This window comes from Varanus komodoensis, unplaced genomic scaffold (assembly GCF_004798865.1).
Source record: "Varanus komodoensis strain SLA01 unplaced genomic scaffold, ASM479886v1 scaffold7_3, whole genome shotgun sequence".
NCBI classification, from domain to species: domain Eukaryota; kingdom Metazoa; phylum Chordata; class Lepidosauria; order Squamata; family Varanidae; genus Varanus; species Varanus komodoensis.
Window position 1 is genome coordinate 17,790,319 of NW_025336480.1, and position 20,781 is coordinate 17,811,099.

Genomic DNA, 20,781 nt, shown 5'->3' on the forward strand with positions numbered 1-20,781 from the left:
ATAATAATAATAATAATAATAATAATAATAATAATCTTTCCTCAAACAATATAATTTTGACTCCTCTGTTAATATTTTTGCCCTCCCATTCCATTTTATCACAACCCTCTTTAAAGCGCGATGTCCCAAAGTGGGCACAGTATCTGAGCAGAGTGGAAATACCCATTCCTGTGATTTAGAAGCTAGACTTCTACAATCACATTTGCCTCTTTTGCAGCCGCATCACAATGCTGATTCAGTTTGTGGGTGTTGTGTTGGCAGCATGCCTGCTGTTGTAATGGCATCCTCTAAATCCCCCAGAGATCCTGAGCTAGTTTACCTCCAGGACAGGATTTCACCATAAGTTAGGCTAGTATTTATTAACACACATTGTAGTATACTATCATGTTGGATTGTGGAGTAGGTCCCACTAATTTTATTGGACTTAATTCACTTAGATCAAAGTGCTCTAGCTTCAATGTTTTGTGGATTAATTGATCAGTTAATTGACCTTCTAGAACTGCATTTAATTAGCAGTTTTAAAGTTGACAAATTATAGACAATCCATTTATACACTGTGAATGAGTCAAAATAAGGTGAGGCACCAAGGAGCGTCTACAAGTCACAGGATAATCATGCTTATCTAATCACATTACTGAATATTGTAATCATTAAATATGGAACTAGAACACCTGCCAGTACTGTTGAATGGTTACTAAAGTCTGGCAGCTGGAAGTTCATAGAGGGATATTACTTTTTTCCCTTTGTACAAGTTTACACTAAGATTTTCTTGTACTATGTAAAATGTCCCTATGAGACGAGGCTATCTTAATGGTATGAGATTTTTGTCAATAAAGATTGTGCTGTATCAGTACAGGAAATATCTCTAAATTTAATTTGACAGAGTGGCAAACTTAATCTTCCATGATTTATTATTCATGTGAACATTACTATTTTGGTTGGTGTCTCATTTAAAGAATAATACTTTTAAGAAGCAGCAATAAACCTTATGGAAAACTACAGCCGTAAGAAAGCTAGTGTTGGACTGGGATTTAGCAGACCTTCACCATGAAGTCTACTGGGTGACTTTCAGCATAACCTACCTCACAGGGTTATTGTGAAGGTAAAATTAGAGAGAGGAGGATCATGTATGCCACCCTGGACTCCTTGAAGGAATGGTGGGCTATAAATATAACAGACAGATGCATATCATTTGGAATCATTGTCTATAGATTTAAAATATGTTGTTGTTAGTTGAAAAGTCGTGTCTGACCCATCACGTTGTGTCTGACCCATCACGACCCCATGGACAACTTTCCTCCAGGCCTTCCTGTCCTCCACCATCCCCCGGAGTCCACTTAAGCTCACGCCGACTGCTTCAGTGACTCCATCCAGCCACCTCATCCTCTGCTGTCCCCTTCTTCTTTTGCCATCTATTGTTCCCAGCATTAGGCTCTTCTACCAGCAATAAAAAGTATAAAGGGAGACAGTAGTCCTACTTTTAGTTTTAAGCAATTATTTCTGCATAGCTGATACTGTGAGGGTGGTCAGTAAATAACAAGCCTGCAGCTTAAATAATAATAATAAAAATCCTTACAACAGTCCTATTAGCAGGGAACTTTTTTTTAAACAAGGATAATTATTGTTCCAACTAATAAAATAGTTTTTAGATTTGTCATTGCCTGGTGTGTGACAGAATACAGTTTTTGTGGCCATTGTGGTTGACAATCAGATTACGTTTCATCAATTTTACTCTTAGCTTTTCAGGTCAACAACCTCCCTGAACCTATAAGCAGTCCATGAAGCTGCACCGAATATCGCACAGAAACACTGAAGGTATGCCTCCATGGTTTTCATTTCATTTTTTAACCTTCCCTTTTTTCAGATCAGCATTTCAAGAATTAGTTCTGTCTTGTTCTACAAAGCTATGGCATTTTAAAATGTGACAGCATTGTTCTGAAATAAAAGAACCACTTAGTGAAATCTTACATGTCTGCTAGCAAAGCTATGCTTATTTTTTATTTAAAGCAGCCCTGCCCTTTCTTCTTTAACCAAGTGCTACTTTAAAAGGTTCTGCAAACGGCTCAAGTTCTGCAGCTGTGATATTCAACAACAGATGAGATTTCTGGCATTTCTTCTCTGGAGTTTAATTACTTTAACTAGCATGTTCCACTGCTGCAGATGACCATGTACTTAACTAGGCTATCTAGGGAGCCTTCAGTTCTGGGACTTGACTCTCAGAACCATGGAGGGAACTGACAATTCAACATTATTTTCCAGACCCTGAATAATATTTCCTTCTTCCCTTTAACCAAAGCCATACTGTTGCATACATTTGTCTTTTATTCCCTTTGCCTCTGCCATAGAAAATATATGCAAAAGGAAATCCTCTGTAGCCTGAACTAGCCAAATGTTTCAGCTTAGCTCCAAGGCTGTTGAAATAAACAGGCATTGTTTTGTTCAAATATATTTTTTTCAGAAAACTATGAACATGGAAGCCACAGATTCTGGAATGGCTTATTTCCTCTTCTGTATCAGATCCAGAGACCCCAGCAGGATTGGTTCTAGTTTATTTGAAATGCAAAAAGTAGGGGATGGGTAGAATTTCTATTTGACTACTCACTCAAACAAGTAAGGGAGAACATTGAAAAGAGTCTTCCATGGTGCTTTAAGTGAATGGGGGGAGGAAGACACACCCAGGCTAACTTTTTGCTTGGAGAGGGGGAATTCCCCAGGATGGAGGCCCTAGACAGCTCTGCTTGGTGGTTTTGAACAGGATCCAAAAGTAATTTAAAGGGCTCCCCTGTAGCCCAGAGAGGTATGCTGAAGTACATCACCATTCAGTGAAGAAAAAAAAGTGGTTTGGTTTTGGAATCCTAGAAATACCTATGATTCTTTCATGCCAAGGAAGAGCCATTCTTCTCACCACATTCATTAAATGGCTAAAAAGAGGCAGGTTATTTTTTCTAGGGAACATATTGTATAATGAACCTCCATCTTGTCACTTTTCTGTAGAAGCTAGGAAAAGTACTCATTATTATTAGGTTACTCTTATAACATATTCTTCTTGCTCCCAATATGACTTACAAGGATCTCCTCTTCTCCTTTCTATCCTCACAATGACAACTCTGTGAGGTAGGTTAGACTGAGCTTCACCCAGGGAGCTTCATGATTGAGTGTAACCGGGACCCAGATCTCTGGGGCTCAAGTCTAACCCTCTAAACACTGCAACACTGGCTCTCACTTTGTCAGAACCCTAGACTGTGGGATAAGTAAATAGTGACCTTATTCTGATTATAGTTGCAGTTATCATTGATAACCACAGTGCCAAATGAGGAAAATGTGTGACTGAATCTCACAAGGTGGTAAAAAAAAAATCAGCCATGGCAAAAGCTTGAAGACCTAGATTCTTTTGATCAGAGCAATCATGCTGGGGGAAAGAGGCATTTCACCCCTTCACCTCGCACCTTTCCTGCCATCCAAACAGCCCTTGGAAGCTCCTAGTAGTTCCACTGAGGAAAACAGATACCTGCTTGTTTTCTAGCCCTTCTACATAGAAACAGAGCAAGTCAGAAGGGGTCTCCTGGGCCATCTAGTCTGACCCCCGGCTCCAGCCAGCTCCACTCACGACATGCCCACCATGTGGATGTCCAGCCTATCCTTGAACACCTGCACCGATGGGGCCTCAACGACCTCTCGTGGAAGCCCATTCCACACCCTCGGGGTCCTGACTGTCAGGAAGTGCTTCCTGGCATCCAAAGCTCCCTGAGCTTTGCTCCCTTGGAGTGCGTCCTGCCTTCCTCCGCAGGGAAGAACAGGTCTCGACCCACCTCCATGTGACACCCCCACGGAGGTGGGTGGAGGTCTGATAGCATGTTGGGGGCAGATAAGGAAGGATTTGAATCAGGAAAATGGTGCAACACCTTTCTGGTGTCTAATTCTATCAAAACCACATGACTTTATTTAAAGAAATGGGAAAGCCAATCACAGCCTCTCATGTTGCACCTATTTCAGCCCTGGTGATCTGGAATTATCAACTAGTTAATGTTTAACCCCCCACCCCTTCTATTTCATGGTCCAGGCTATGTAAAAGCTAGAAAACCCAAAGCTGAATCAGCTGTAAAAATGTGAGGGAAAATGAGCCATTTCCCACTGACCATTTCGCACAGCTTGGTTCCCACCCCACCATTGCCCTTTCTTGTCTCAAGTTTTAGAATCACTTACAACCGGCTGTGGGCTGTGGGATAGCAGCAGCTGACAGACAGGTGTGCAGAAGGACTCCTTCCAGGTCCTGGTTAGCCCAACAGATTATGAACACTGGAATATTACTGTTCTTGGGGCACAGCTCTACCATAGTGCTGATCTGTTTTGACAAAGGCATCAGAGTTAGGAAAGGAGAAGCCAGAGTTAGAAAATATCTGTACTGGAACCAGCATTTTTAAATCTAGGAAGCTGCCTTATATCAAGTCAGACTATTACTACTGTATGCAGTAGGGGTGGACAGATACCCAGCCCAGGGCCCAACCTTCTTGACAGGGCTGGAACCTGCCTCCAGTGGGCCCTTGGCAGACAATTGTCCTTTATTTATGTAACTAGGGGGCTGCTGTGCTGCAGCTCCTCCTCCTAGCCCTGCCAGCTCCACTGGCAAAAGGAAGCTCCACAGCAACCAGCTGTGCAGGCCTACAGACCTTGCCCCACTCCATCTCAGAATGCTTTTTTAAAGCTTATATTTGGAGCAGCAGCCCTCTAAACCCATCAGAGGCTGCCAGGGAACAGGGAGCCAGCCAGTGAGGGCACAGGGGCAGATAAAACTCTCTATAAATGTCACTGTCTGCTGTAGTGCTTCTTATTGTAGGTGTGACCAGCTGGGGGAGGAGGAGGAGGAAGAGAACTGGAGTGACAGGAGCTGCTGATGCTTCTGGTGCCTCTGTAACAGCAGTTTGATCCAGGAACAGCTGCAGTAGTAACCGGACTGCACCCTTGGCAGCTGCCCACCCATTCTGATGCCAGGCCAGCTTCTTGGGACCTAATCCAATCCTTTGTGTTCCCCAAAAGGCCATTCCCTTTTCCCCAGCCCTCTCCCCTTTTCTCCAACTACTGGATTGTTTGTTGGGTTCTAGAACTTTCTGCAGCTTTCCCTCCATTCCAAAAGGTTGAAATGCTTAAGTGCTTTAGGCTACAGGGTGCTGGAAGCTACCCCTTTGGCTTTGGCTTTACCACACTGAAATGCACCTCCTGCCAAAAGTTTGTTAGAAATTGCATTTGGCCCCTTGGCATACTTCACCCTGGTCTAAACTGACCAGCAGTGCTTCTCCAGAGTTTCAGGCTAAAGGTTTTTCTAGTTTTACCTGTATGAGGCAGACTGCAGCTAGGACTTTCTGCATTCAACATGTCTGCCATCATCGAACTACAATGGATTTCCCCCATGGGTTAGGAGTTCAATTCCTACAGGAAATTTTCAAATATTTTTTCCCTTTCATCTAAGGAAGAATAAGGAAGTATCAAAGTATGTGTGGGTTTTGTTGTTCATGAATTGTGCAACTCCACTAGCTTCAACAATAGAGCTTCTTTTCTTGCAATGGAAAATTAATGAGCAAACATCTGGAATGCAGTTAGATCAAACTCAAATTCAGCAAAATAATGGTTCAAATCCTGTTGCAGATTTTCTGTGCCTACATGTTTCCTATTTGCTCATCCTCAGAAAATAGCGTTACTCTTTTTGAGGAGGAAAAAGTTCCATTTCCCTTTGACTAAATGCAGTTCAGATATCCATTTTCTTCCAAATTTGCTGACAAGGCAGAACTGAGGCCGCCATCAATTGTTTCATAACATGCTGTTTGGGCACTCAGATCAGAAGTGATCCCACTTCCATTAATCTATTTTGATTTTGAAATTTCTTTTCTTTTTTTTAACTTGCTTACGAAATGGGTGATTTATTCCCTCTCTTTCGGTAAAACTATGCTTTAGGACTTTCCCACGAGAGTGAGCCTCTTTCCCCATAGCCTTTGCGTTTGTGTGTGCATGTGAGTGTGCATTCACATGTAGACACACACGTGCATGCACATGCACACCTGCCTCTGTCTGCATGAACAGCTGTTTTGGGGAAATGGGGAGGGGAAGAAAAGGTATGTGCTTTCAGCCTTTGAGCATCTCTCTCTCTCTCTCTCTCTCTCTCTCTCTCTCTCTCTCTCTCTCTCTCTCTCCCTCCCTCCCTCCCTCCCTCCCTCCCTCCCTCCCTCTCTCTCTCTCTCTGAACAATCTGTAGTTCATGTGTCAGCAAAATCTACAATCTTCAAATCTAGAAGCTCCCTTAGGGGGTCTAATGCCATGCCTTACAGAGGGGAGTCTTCTGTTTGAAAGCATCCTCTGTTTTAGGAGTAACTATCTACCCTGAATCATGCTGAGCATTCTGTGGCAACAGCACTAGAAAATAACTTTAATATGAAGACTGTACTCTGTCTCCAGCTGCCAGAACAGGGATGGAAGAACTTATAACCCTCCTGATGTGTTGGCCTTTGGCTTCCTCACCATTTCAGGTTATGGGGTGGCATAGAAATGAAAACAAATAAGTAAATAAATTTTGTAGGGTGGGCCAAAACATCTGGAGAGCCACAAGTTGCCCACCTCTGTACTACAACATGTGAACCAAGAGCAGGATGAGGCACAGACTCTCAAAAGCTTTAGAGCAGCTTTTGCTTCGATGCAATGGTAACATCAAGGCAGAAGGTTTGTTTGCACAGGGACCTCTCTTCCTGCTTTCTCTCCCAGATTAACAAAGGTGAAAATATGAATGGCACAAAGCAAATTTAAAGATGGTTGAAGTTTTATGTGTGCAAATGTCCCTACTCTCTGTTGACGTGCTTTAAAGTGGTGCATGTCCAGAGTCATGTTTATATATGACACAGGCAACACCCAGCCCTTTGAGGAGATCACTGTTTTGTAGGTAAATATGGTGTCAGGACACTGTGTATGCAGGAGCCTTTGCGGGTACCTGGGGTGGCATGAGGACAATTGTGGAAGCAGTGGTGTGTCTGAGCCTGGCGTTGGTGACATGTGCCTGTGGACACCAGTGCACCCACCCAGAGTGTCACCCTTTTCTTGAAAAAATTACCAGCAACTGGGATCACTTCAAAGGAAAGGCTGGGCATCATCCTATCTTTACTTCCCATGAGTTTCCCTGGAGACCATGTAGGGCTGAAAGACATTCTTGGAGCATGAAGCGCCAATGGCAGGATGAGTGCTGAGGACATCTGTCCACAAAGTGCTCAGGGGGCCCTGAGGGAAAGCTGTCATCAGCCGCTCCGCTGTTGTGCGCCAGCTTTTTCAGGGCCTGTTCAGAGCTTAGGGAGGTGGCCCATGGTGCCACTGCCAATGTCAGCCATTCACGGCCTCCATAAGCTCCCAGGTTTAGTCGGGCCTCCATGAGCATCTCCGAGTGCCAGGGAACCAGCTTGCCTGTGAGTAAGCCAGCTATATCAGCACCTGCTCCTCCTCACCAGCTGACAGGGGATGGGGTGCACTTTGCTTGTGATCTCAAGCAGTCAGCCATGGGCTCTTCCCACATTCCAGCTGCTGAGGACTCCTTGCAAGCTGGAGTGAAGGAAGCGCCTCTCCTGTTTGTCATTGCTTGGCTGGGGTGGGGGTGGGGGTGGGGGTCAAGCAGAGCAGCTCACAAGGAGCCCATCTCTGCCCTCACTTGCTGTTTTGGGCTGTCAGGATGGAGACTCCCACCATGGCTGGCTAGTCCTTTTGGCTGGGTGCAGTGGCAGGTGGGGCCCATTGCTTCAGCCCATTCAAAACCAGGGGAAAGCAATGGCTGATCCCTGCTTCCCCCATCCTTGGCACCAGTAAAAAGTGGTGGCATGGAGTAGGAGAAATCTGGAATACCTGTGGGAGGACTGGGATGGGGGAAGTGGCTGCAGAACCTCAATGCACCTGCTTTCTATTGAGCATGTCACAGGCCCTGAGGCGAGGAAGCCACACTGCCTGCCTTGTCCCACAGTGTGGCTTCTGCCATGTATGCGTGATGGATGCGTGCGTGCTTATACATGAATGGGTGGAGATTGGCTGGGGATGCACTCTGTGTGTGTGTGTGTGTGTGTGTGTGAAAAAGAGAGGGAACGTCTCTGTGGGTGGTTAGCCAGGAAAAGAGAGGTGGTGAGGGCTGGCAGAGGGGAGGGAGTTGCTCTCTTTGAACCGTATCCCACAGCTGAAACTCTTGAGTTCAGAGGAGCTGTTTAGTGTGCCCCCTTTGCCATCTATTCAGCCCTTTGGGCAGGTTATGTGTTCTTTATGACTAGTCACACCTTTTATGACTAATCACACCTCCTACGACAGCCATATTGTGGTGGCACCCATTGTTACTTTTGCAGTTCCTCAGTGTGCTCAAGGGCCCAGAAGGATTGCTACCCCATCTTAGCCTAGCCCTAACTATCTTTGATGGCCACTGTGTCCAAAGTGAAAGCACTGGCCATGTGAGCAAGTGCGGTGTTGCAGTACCAAAAGAGAACAGGGCCCAGTGTGGATTAGCCCCCGGTTGTCTCCCCATCCTGCTCTGTGGCCATTGTGAAAAACTCCCGGGAGGAGAGGTGTGTGTAGCGAAGAGCAGTGCAGTGCAGGTCAGTAAGGAGACCTTTTGACCATGGCAGGCCAGACAATCGTGTGCTGAAGTGAGAACTCTCAGGTGACAGGTTGTCAGAGATAAACATGAACTTCATAATAGGGTTAGGAGGAAGTTCACCTCTAGTTCTGTGACTTAGTGGAAAATAGTTATGTTGTTCAAAGTCATCTCTGATTGCTTTTGCTCCTTTTTTCCAGGGTAAGACAGTGGTGTGTCTGACAGCTTTGAATTTCAAATCAGATAAGAACTCATTACAACAAACACTTCAGCTTAACTGATCGGGTCAAACTGGCACCATATTCCACAAGGGAAGGACTTTGTCTTAATTCAGAATTACCACTCCTTTGTTGTGCATTTGCAACAATCACAAATGCAAATTAGAATTAACCACTGAGATCAGAATTGCAAGATCCAAAGACATACCTCCTATTCCCAGAGGGCACCAGTGGTCCTCCGGGTCTTTTGGGACTTCCGCTCCCATCAACTCTATCCAGCATAGCCTGTGAGCAGGAATGATGAGATTATAGTTGAACAACATGTGAAGGGCCACAGGTTCCCCAACCCTGTTTTAAACCCTCAGTCCTTACTGTTAATATGACAGGATGGAGTAGCACTTGTTGGAATGAAGTAACTGCAGTACATCATCTATGCTTGCCTTGTTTCCAGCAGTCATCTGTCACCTCCTCCTCCTGTCCATGTGCATCCTGTGTGGACCTTCATAAGCATAATATACGCATTTGCCTCCAGCGCTGTCCTCAGGGGAGAACTTGGGGACAGAAGTCTGGTATCCTATTCACAGAAGGGGCAGGAAGGCCCCAAACCCAACAGGACCAACTTATCATATTCTGAAGTAAGTGAACACCATTTTCTAAGAGGGGTAGAAGGCATAAGACTATTAAGTCTAAGGTCTAAAATTACTTACCTGCTCTGTTGTGTCTCTTTTCTTTGCTGCTTCTTTAATCCCTCCTATCATTCAGCAATGCTCCTTCAGTTGTAAAATATATTCAGCACATTCAAATATGTAAACACACACACACACACACACACACACACACACACACACTTCCTACATAGCTAGTGGCATTTTGTTTTAAGATATTTTCTCTCAATTAAACTTACATTGAAGGCTTATGTGACTTATGCACAAAATAAATTCGGAAACATTTCATTTAGCTATAGGATCAACATGCATGAGGAAGCAAACAGCTGCAGTGGTATCCATGGCATTTATTTGCACATCCCTTTTATTTTGTCTGTCTTCCCATTTTCCATATCCACATGGCCAACTCTATGCAGCTTGTGCAACTGGCAATACAATACATCTTATCTTTTACACAGGTTTGTAACATGTTGCCCATGAACACCAATCCACCTATCCAGCTCTCTGTTCTCTTTCTTGGTGCCTGCCAGTTACCTCCCCCATGCACTTAAGTGCACGTGCGTGTGCACACACACACACACACACACACACACACACTCTTACTAAGAGCTGGAACAACATTGCAGGGCATCTCTGTTCTGAAATAGGAGCTGAAAAGAGTGGGTTCAAGTGTTTTGTGCGTTGACACTCAGGCCCCATTTCTGCCCTGTACACATTCTTTGGGGCAGGTTATTTGCCCTTTGTCATGCCTCCCATTTGGTGGTGGTCCCAAGACAGTTTGCTCAAATTGCTAAGTGTACCAGCCAAGTTGCCTAACCGTGTATTCACATAACTGTCATGCAAAGAAAAAGCAGTGTAACTTTCATGGTTCTTCTTTCTTTCCTCCTCGTGTGAGGAGATGAGGGTTCTGGAACAAAGACTCATCAGCATTCTTAAAATACGGACAGATTTCTCTGGGTGCTACTGTGAAAGTTGAATGGGTTTTACACCTGCCTTAATTACTTGTGCAAAAGAACTTGCATGCACTCTGTGAAGACAGCTCCCAAACATGTCTGCACACAAGTGCATGCTCACATTAAGAAATCTGTAAAGTCAGTGCTTTAGCAAGGGAGAAGCCTGGGAACAGAAAAAACAAAAAGCACTTAAAATAACCAAGGCTGCAGCAAAATATCCTAAACAGGAAATGTTCTTTTGGCATCAAATAAGCATTGCATGACAGAATAGCATTGTTAGGTTGTTCCTGCCCAACAGGGGAAAAATACATCGCATGACTGATAAAACATTTCAGAAGAAAGACTATAAAGTTTTATGGGATTTTTAGTTTAGAGAAAAGGCAAGTAAGGGCAAGAAGAGAGAGGAAGTCATGGCAGAGGTCTACCAAATCATGCATGTTGTAAAGGAAGTGCACAGGGACAGATTTTTCTTCATCTCTTACAATACTAGAACCCAATGGGGTCATCCCATGAAGCTGGTTGCCAGGAGGGTCAAGGCAGATGAGGAAGTTCTTCACACAGTACATACATAAACGACGGAACTCTTTATCACAAGACTTCGGGAGCTTTAAAGGAGATTAGACAAACTCATGGGTGACAAGGCTATAAAGGGCTGTTAGTCATGGTGGCTCTATGCTACTTCTAGATAGCAGAGGCCTCACACCTTTGAATGCCAGTTACTGAGGGACACAGCAGGAAGGGACCATTGCCACCATGTTCTGCCTGTGATCTTCCCACCGGCATCTGTTTGGCCACTGTGGGGATGGAGGGTGTGCCTTGGTAGGTCTTCAGCTTGATCCAACTTGGCTCTCCTGTTAAACTTGTTTGCTTGAAGCTGTTAAAAAGGACCGCCCTGCTAGGAAACCAGGGGCAGCAGAAGAAGGAAACAAGCCCCCGCTCTTCCTGCCCACTCCCCTGTCACACTGTATCATGTCACCAATGTCCCTTCTGTGCTGGAAATTTAAGCAAATATGTGTAGCATGGCCTGTCCCTAAGGACCTTAGAAATGATTGTTTGAGAGGGGATCAAGGTCAATATAAATGCCACTAGTCCTGTTGCGAGGCAGCTGGAAAGGCTGCAGCGTGAAGGCTTAGGGCTGGGGAAAGCTGTTCATTGCATAGCTCTGGCTTATCATGTAGAGTAGGGGTACACAGCCTGGTATCTTCCAGGGGGTATGAAGCCTGGTGCCCTCCAGATGTTCAGAACACAACTTCCAGCCACTGGCTGGGTCTGATGGGTGTTGTAGTTAATATATCTGGAGGCCAACAGGTTGCCTATCCTGATGTAGAGCATCCACACCAGTTGCATACATTTTGGGTGCCTGGTTTGGCAGAGCGTCTATAGTAATGATTGGAGCTATCCATACAGTGACCAGTTCTCATATATTGAAGTCCCGTGTAAAGTCAGTGCCACTATGGTCATGGCCATCCACTTAAGGTCTGTAATGTGGGGTTGGTCCCAAGGGATTCTACTGTATCTAGATAATGCGCACTGATGGGTCTGCTCAAAAAAATTAATTTTTGAAAATTAATGGGGATGGTGTAAATTGCTGTCCTGCAACAGCAGGGGGTTGATCTGATGGCCTTTTTGGCCCCTTCCAACTCTACTGTTCTATGCTTTTCTATGAAAAGCTCTACAGCTGCTGTTGTGAAAAAGCAAAGAGGAAAACCCCCATCTGGGCAATGTCCAGAGTAGGTACCTGATACACTTTGGCAGCAAGTAAGTCCACCGCTGTCCCGGGAGATAGCTCTGGCTGAGGCTTCAGATTGTTGTGAATCTCTGCAGTTGTGCAGGTTCATCAAATAAATAAATGAAGTTTTAAAAGAATAAACCCATTTGCACCCATTTTCTGTGCAAACTTTAAAAGATCTTACAGAATCTCCAAGGTGCTACTCAGGCAGTTTGAGGGAGCTGCCAGTCACTCTCAAAACACTGATCACAAAAAACAGCTGTGAAGCCAACTTCAGGGGGAAAGTGCAAAGAAGGCTTGATGAGACATTCCCTGGGATACCTGTCAGAGGTCCAAGGGAAGAAGTTAGATGGAAGGTGTCACCAGGTGAGTCTGAGTGTCTGTTGGGCATATCAAGCAAGAAAGCAGTATCATTCTAATGCTAAATTCAGTAGGACTTAGGCTGCAGTTCTGTCCTATTTATATCTGACAGTAAGCTTCATAGAACTCATTGAGATGTACTTTTGAGAAGTACCTGTTAGGAAGCATGCATAACATTGCAGCTAGAATGTAGCCAGAAATTTGGAGTCCTAATGAGTTCAGTGTGACGCAAGTAAGTGTGCACAGAAGTATAGCTTTGCAGCTTGGTTATTTTATTTACGGTATTTCTATGCCACCTTTCTGGGGAACCCCCCACCCCACCCCATCAACTCACTTTACAAAAAAAAAAAATCAGAAAATAACAATTACAAAGTCACAGTCAAACATTACAAAAGACTCTTCAAAGCCATGCTGCAGCAATTTAAACAGCCAAATTAAGAAGATGAGTCAAGGTCCTTCCTGAATGCAGAGAGAGTGGAGATGGTCATAACTCCAGAGCGAGTGTGTTCCACTAGGAGCCGCATGGGAGAAAGCCCTCTGTTTGTTGTGCTGCTTGACTTTTAGGCATGCTTTGACTCTGTTAGCCACCTTTCGAAGGCACACAGTGCATAATGTTCCTCATGTCCTTGCATAGATTCCAGTGTTCAGTGCATGGACAACAAAGACTATGATGTGGGTTAGTGCAAGATATGGTCTCCCCGTTCCTTGCCATGGAGTGAGGGCTCATTCTCTTCCCTAATCTGATTGAATCTGAAAAATATGTGGTGTTCAATAAGTTAAGCCTGGCTTGAGACACACCACAAAAGGAAAGAAGTGGCAGAGCCCCTGCGTCAAGAAGAGCGGCTTTTGCACAGAACGGGTCCGAGGTTTTGGGTGGCAGTCTCCCTGTTGACATCAGGAGTGGGGCACCGACATGCTTTGTTTACCCCTCCAGTCTGTTCTTTTTGGTTGCTCTTGTCTGAAAGAAAGCAGTGAAACAAAGTGATGACGCCTTCTGGGCCTAGGAAGGAAGTTTTGGTCAGAGAAGGGGATTTCCAGAACACTGTGATCTCTGATGTCTATGCAAATCATGCGCCCAGGTTAATCTGAGTGGATCTAACAAGCCCTACATGATAGCATCTTGTACTTCAGAGGAGATGATAATGAGGCATGGAGATGGAGATGGGGGGAGGGCAGGATGAAAAGGACAGAGGGATCAATGGGGAAGAGGTGCCGTGAGGATCCCAAGGGACAGGAGTATGGGAAGCAACAATGAGGCAGTCCGACACAATAGCATCGCAAGCACATCCAACCTAGTCTGGAGCAGCTACCAGTGCAAAAGCTTGCAGCTATCACTGCGTAGCAATTCTGCTTTGACAATTCTGAAGGAAGCCTTGAGAAAAGCAGGCCCTGAAAAGGCAAACCAAGCCCCGAACTTCTCCCTGCTTGTACAGGCATAATTGCTTATTGTGCCATCATAAGCTCGTGGAGCCATCACTCACTGGTTCTTCACTTGCTGCTCACGGAGGGCCCAGCTTCATTTACTTGCTAAAGGTATGCCAGGTGGCAGTGCTGGAAAAGGTATCTGTCCGAGATTTCATGGAACTATTGCCATGCGGAATAGGACTAATCTCGGCAGGCAAGCAAGCAATCTGCAGGCACCATATTCCAGTCCCTTGCCACCTTTGCGGCTGCCACACAACATGAGCTTTTTGTTTAATGCTGCACTGGTCTCACTATTGACTAGGATAATCCATTCTGTTATACTTAAGGACATACTAACATGACCGTCTGCCAGCATTAAGACCTGAAAGGCTTGCATGCGGGGCCCCAAAGCCTGCAATAAGTTCATTGAGTGCAGCTGTTTCACATGCAAAACTGGGTGCTTCCTCATTGACACTGAAAACGTGGGTGCCCTCTTCCAGTAAACTCTGTGTATTTCAGTCTGAGTCTCAACCAAAAACATGGCTTATTCCAAAAGTGTTTAATAGAAGCTATGCTTAAAGTTAAGCAGAAAAGCGTATGGTCAAAAGTTTAAAAACTGTCTTGAATTGGCTAAATTAATCCCTGTAACTAAAAATAGTTTTTAAAAGCCGGTTGGCTTGGAGATTCTATATTACTCTAGAATCAAGAGCAATAAATTGGAGGGAATGGACTGCATACAGTGGATATACATGAGGGTGGGAGTAAAATCATTTGGCTTTTCCACACATGTAGGGATGGATCACATGCCTCTTTTTTCTGAAGAAATGCTCTTTTTGCTCTGGACATGCCCCTTTTCTCATGTAGCCCTTGCTAGGATTCCCAACACCCTGTAAGGCCTCCAGCACAAAGTAAACTGTGTAGCCCTCCTTTAGAGAATTAAAATGTATTTCTGTTAGCATTCAAAATAATTTTATGAGCAGTTATAATTATAATAAATACAATGTTGTTGTTGTTAAACAAAAACTACATTACTGTACTGCCCAATAGCCAAATCTCTCTGAGTACTTTACAACAATGTATAAAACAACACAATACAAATACCATAATAACAACAATGTAAAAATGAATTCAAAGTGCCTTTTAAAATATAGTTTAAAAGAGCCTACAAAGAAAAATAACCACCTGGATGATCACCTCAGGCCCCTGGACAACCAAGTCCTCTGTATAAAGGGCTGTCTTGACCTGGTGTTGAAAAGGTGGCGAGTTTGGCCCAGGCGAAGCCGCAGCAGGTGGCTGTTCCAAGCATGGGGGGGCCATCACAGAGAGCATCCTCCCCCTGGTGCCACCCTCAGAGTCTCCCATCGGGTTGAGGAAGGCCTCAGAGCCTGAGTGCAGTGTCCAAGTACATTGCAGTTGGGAGAAGTGCTCCAACAGGCACTGTAGTCCTAAACCATGTAGGGCTTCATAACTCAAAACCAGCTCTTCACACTGGATCCAGAAGCATACAGAGCCACTGCAGGAGGCCAGAACTGTCTTATGTGTTCAGACCTGCGGGGCCTGGTTATTAACCTGGCTGCTGCATTCCACACTCACCGCAGCTTCTGAACCGTCTTCAAGGGCAGCCTCACACAGAGTGCATTGCAGTCATCTAATTCAGAGGCTACCAGCCCCCTCTTCTAGGTGGATCTTCCACCCAGTGCTTGGGTGAGGGACCTGGCACGGACTTTTCTGGATGGAGAAGTGCCCTGTGCACGTCCTCTTTGCTCTGCTAATGGAGGAACAAAGAGGGCTTGGCCGGCGTTGTCTTCGCTGCCCTTGGCTGCCCCTTCCCCTCAAAGCTTGTGCTGGTGAAGCAGTGCCATAAGGGGAATCCCTGTCTTTGGTGCTGATCTTTGGCAGGGAGAGCAAGCGTGGCGGGGACTCCTCCCGAGCCTTATCGGTGGCCAGGCTTATGCAGGGGCAGATCAGGTTCTACACTCTGCACCGTGCGGACTCCCTTTGCTACAACTCAGCTCACCACTGCCATGCTCTGCCCAAGGAATCAAATTTAACAGTAACTTCTAAAGTCAGAGCAATTGCACTTTCATTGCAATCCAGTGTACCTGGATGAAGCCTTTCTATGCAATACAGAGAAGACTGTAGGGTTTTATTTAAATCTTTGCAGGTAACTTTGTGGAATCCAGCTAGTACACACTTCAAGGATGGTTCACTGACCTCTCATCTGTTTTTCTGATTAGTCTTTTTTTTAATAATCTTCTTATTCTAGATTATTCTGAATGTCCATTCACAACAGAAAATGGGCATTGGTTCCAACAAGAGTCAAACTGATTTAAGATCTCCTGATGCTTTTTAAAAGTCTGTCTGTCTGTCTGTCGACTGGCTGGCTGGCTGGCTTACTAAGATATGAAAACTGGAACCCTCTGGATGGAGCAGTTATATCCATTCACTGGAATTCTTTTCTCAGGGGAACAGGCTTATGGTAGAGCCCTGGAGGAAGGCCATGCACCTTGAATGCCACTCAAATTAGAGAGTACAAAGGCAAATGAAGCTGCGTACCACTGCATGACTGCCAGACAACTGATCTCTTCTGGTACATTTTGAAAGCAAAGCATCCCTCCAAACACCTCATGCTGAGTTTCGCATCCTGTGCAAGGATCTTCTGGTGACTTGCACTTATTGACTGAGCCAAGGGTAAAATAAGGGATGAACTGGGCTGAATTAAAATGTTATTTCCATTTTAAGAAATGTTTTAGTTGACATTTGTATAGGAGTTATCAGAAACCTAAGCACAAACCTTATTTCTACATCCTCAGAAATAAGCCACACGGAGTTCTAGGAGGTTTATTCCCTGATAAGTGTGTAGAAAATTGTGGCCTTATCCTATTACCCTATGATAAAAAACAAAGCTCACCTCTCTGGAAAACTGAAAATGAAAACTGAATGCAGATGAGATTATTTGCTTTCTAAATATAAATGAGAAAAGGTTAAGGATTACAAGTTGCATATAACTTTCTATCTGATACTTGCTTGCAATTAATATAACAGAAACCAAATCTGTTCATCAATAAATTAATGTGATGCATTGAAATATGCTGGAATATACAAGGTGTATCCAGAATTAACGAGAATGAAGCCCCCACACTCGAGAAGGGCTCCGTGAAGGGAGAAGCTGGCCCAGGTCACTTGGGGTGGGGTGCCAGGTACGTGTTAGAACACTGATCAGTTCCATTCCAGCCCTGTTAGAGTCAAGACATTATTTTTTGTGACACCCTGTGCAAGTGCCTTGTATTAAGAAAAATGCAAGCGAGTTTGGAACAGCGGTACGCAATACAATTTTGTGAAATTGTGTAAAAAAGCATCCGGAACTTTGGAAATGGTGAGGAAAGCTTATGGAGAAGCTGCACCATCATCACGACAACACACCAAGTCACAGTACTTTGGCTGTCAGAGTTTTGGGCTGAAAAACACATCACGGTGCTTCCCCATCCACCCTACAGCCCCGACTTGGCTCCTTGTGACTTTTTCTTCTTCCCAAAGATGAAGAATGGGTTGAAAGGACACCATTTTGGTAGTGTGGATAATGTCCAAAGAGTCACTACGCAAGCTCTGAACGCCATCCCACTTGAAGACTTCCAGGGATGCTATGTAGAATGGAAAAATCATGAGGTGTGTTGTGTACACTCAAAGGTGCATACTTTGAAGGAGACAATGCTCGATTGTAAAAATTTCAATAAAAGAATTTTAAAAATATTCTCATTACTTTCTGGACGCACCTCGTATATTTATTAGCGAAACTGCATTATCTTAGATTGATTTGTCAGCATGATATACGTAGGGCCTCATGACAGGAGTGTGCAAGATTTGTTTCCATTTGCTATCGCAGCAATTTTCAGTGTGAAAGCCCTTATTCATTTTATTTTACGTTCGTTAAAATGACATTTCATTTTTGTCTGTTCCTCAGGAAAAAAAACATTCATTTTGTTAGTCAAATTCATGTTGTTTTTAAAAATCTGCCACTTTCTTTTCCCAGAATGCCAAGGAATGACACATGTAGGATATTCTGGAAAATAGTGGCCACCAGGAAGACTTGCAGCACTGGTCAGAGAAGGTAAGTCGTTCATGCTACTGTGCAGATGCCCAGGATTCCTTTCACTGTAAACATGCTCAGGATTGCACCCTCAGCCACGCTTAGAGCAGACCCACTGAAATCCGTGGGGATTAGGGTGGTCACGCCTGACATAAATGCCACTGATTTCAGGTGAGAATTTGAAACAAGACTAAGTCTGGATCCAGCCCAAGAGTGCGGCTTGTTTAACATTGGTTCCAACTATCTGTGCTTTCTAGCACCTGGAGACAGTCGTTCTCCTCAACCCATATTTGTATACTTTATTATATGCACAGGAGGCAAACAATTGTTCTTGTGTTTGCTTTCCTCCAAAAACAAAGCAAAGGCGCATGACAGGCCAGTGTGAGTTCCAGCAGCTGTTGCCTGTCTCCAGGATCTCGCTCTGTCTTAAGGACCCCTAGACCATGAAAATTCAACTTGGGTAGCAAATGCATCTTACCCATGTCAATCTATGTGCCCGAGTTTCTAAAGCTCCACACAGTGCACTGCTTGCCTTTTCACACACATCAGGTAACACTGTAAAGCAATGATGTCTTTTGTGAGACTGGGAATTTGGACAAGGGAGAGTTCCTTGGTCCAGGCATGGTACTGCAGTCTGCCCAACAGTCGTTGCAAAGCTGTGGAGTATTTTCCTTTTTATGGGGAAATGTATAGGCTAGTGGCCTTCAATAGCTGACATTTTTAAATGGCTTGAGCCATTGGCCTTCCCTAACCGTCTGCCCTCCAGATGAGCTGGACTTTAACTCCCATAATTCCCAGCCAGCACTGCTTATTGTCATACATGCAGGGAATTCGGCGAGTTATATTAGTCCAATATACTTGTGGGGGAGGGCTGCACCCAGGCTGGGAAGGCTGGGCTAGGAAATTACTGAGCTAGGAATTTATGTCTCCAACCCCCTAATGATGTGATCCAATTGTGTGCATAAAAGAAAACAAAAGGACAAGAGCGAAGCTTGAGGGCAGACACAGAAGCTCCATTTGGGCTCCAGAAGCATGGAAGGACACAACTCTTGTGTATGGCTTTTTCCTTTCTAAATATGTGTTGGATTGTCCACTCAGGGTGCAGACTGTTTCCCTAGAGATCTGGTGTAGAGTTGTGGCCACCTGTTGAAGTATTTAAGAGCATAATCCTCTGTATATTTAGGCAGAAGAAACTCCTACAGTTTGCAGCATGCTACAGCCAGCCGTGTGGGTAGCAGGACTTCATTTTCTGTCTAAATATGCATAGGGTTGCGCCCTTAGCTGTACCTCCATCTAAGCTGAATTTGTCTATATGTAAATAATGCAAATATTACAAAATCCCAATAAGCTTTCAGTGGATATGTTTCAAAGGAAATGAAACCTGATCTGAGCATCGCACCCCTGGAACCTTTTGCTTTTGGAGTTCATGTAGCAAAGTACTTAGTCAAAACAACAAGCACAGGCTTGGATTTTACTACAACAGGTAGAGAATCCTTGCTACAGTTTGGCTGGTTGTAACAATATTCATTTAAAACCCTACTTTTCAAAGTCTTTGTCACCATTCCAAAAAAGAATTTATTTCCACTATTTCCTACAGGAAAAATAGATTTAAAATTAGATCTCACATTGCACCTGAATTTCCCCCATACTTTCAGGATCTGAGGCTGTCCCTCCGGCCACGGTCCATCATCATTCATTCGCTCACTCTCCCGCTCGTTCCAGAGTTCACTTGCCCTTCCCGGGAGAGTAGGGTGGCAACAGAGGTATTTCCAGTGGGAGGAAATTTGCATTGCCAGTAAAGAGAACATGTTTTCATAAAATCTGTGTGTACTAATATATATGCATAGATGCAAATTTGGAAAGGATTGCTAAAATTTTTCAAGAAATATAATATATCTCATCATAGTAGGAAGACTGTGAGGTGGTGACTTTTATGACTGCCCGGCCTCCTGCCCAGTGTTATGGATGGGCAACGTCAAGGCCCCCTTTTCACTCTCTTCATAGAATTCTTTGTGTTTAAACCAGACTCGGACAGAACAGTACCTCAGATAAAGGAGTATCTGGTGTAGGAACCATGGCTAGCCTATCAGTAAATCTCAGGCAGTAGCACTGGCAAGTGCAGTGGTAACGGATCAAGGTATGCCTTCTGTTTTTGCTTTCTGAAGGAAACGGACAATTCCATTCCCGCTAAGGGAAGAAGCAGCCAGAATGTTCAGCAGTAGTTTTCCACTGAATAGAAGTGGAACCAAAACTTCCTAAGGAGCCACTTAAAAGCTACGTGCAAGATTCATCCCAGAATCTGCTACTGACAAAAAGAGATGTGTAGCTTTCCTGGGAGCTGACTCAGGAGGATATGTTCCAAGCATCTGGATGCAATGTGCATAGGTCTGATAGTTATTTTTGAAATGTCGCAACTCCTGAAACACCATTTTGCTGTTCCCGGAAGCCTCTTTAAGCAGCCCAGTTTGAGACAATGGCATGCACTGAATCTGTAAACTTCAGCAATGATATGTTCTAGTGGGAAATGTCAGCATATTGCTTTCCTTATGACCAGGGAAGGATTTCCTTCCTGCCTTCATTTTTTAAAAGTGTTCTAATCTCTTCTAAACATTAAGACACTTTCCTGTTATATTTCTGTGACACAACACAATCATTCACAGAGACAGCGGCTGGGGAAATAAGGTACCAAGCAACAAAAAGGAACCATTTCCTTGCTCTAGTCGAACATTAATGAGACCTTTGGAGCACCGTAACAGGTGTTCTGCCATC

The 20,781-nt window shown here is 44.4% G+C and overlaps 1 long non-coding RNA gene across 2 annotated transcripts in view; it reads left to right on the plus strand.

Annotated features, from left to right (window-relative positions):
• Positions 1 to 20,781, plus strand: part of LOC123035821 — a 30,086-nt gene that overhangs the window by 2,828 nt on the left and 6,477 nt on the right. For both annotated transcript variants that reach the window (XR_006417040.1, XR_006417039.1), the window contains exons 2-4: positions 1,739 to 1,815; positions 9,266 to 9,449; positions 17,956 to 18,033. This is a non-coding gene — a long non-coding RNA (uncharacterized LOC123035821). The remainder of the gene's footprint in view (positions 1 to 1,738; positions 1,816 to 9,265; positions 9,450 to 17,955; positions 18,034 to 20,781) is intronic.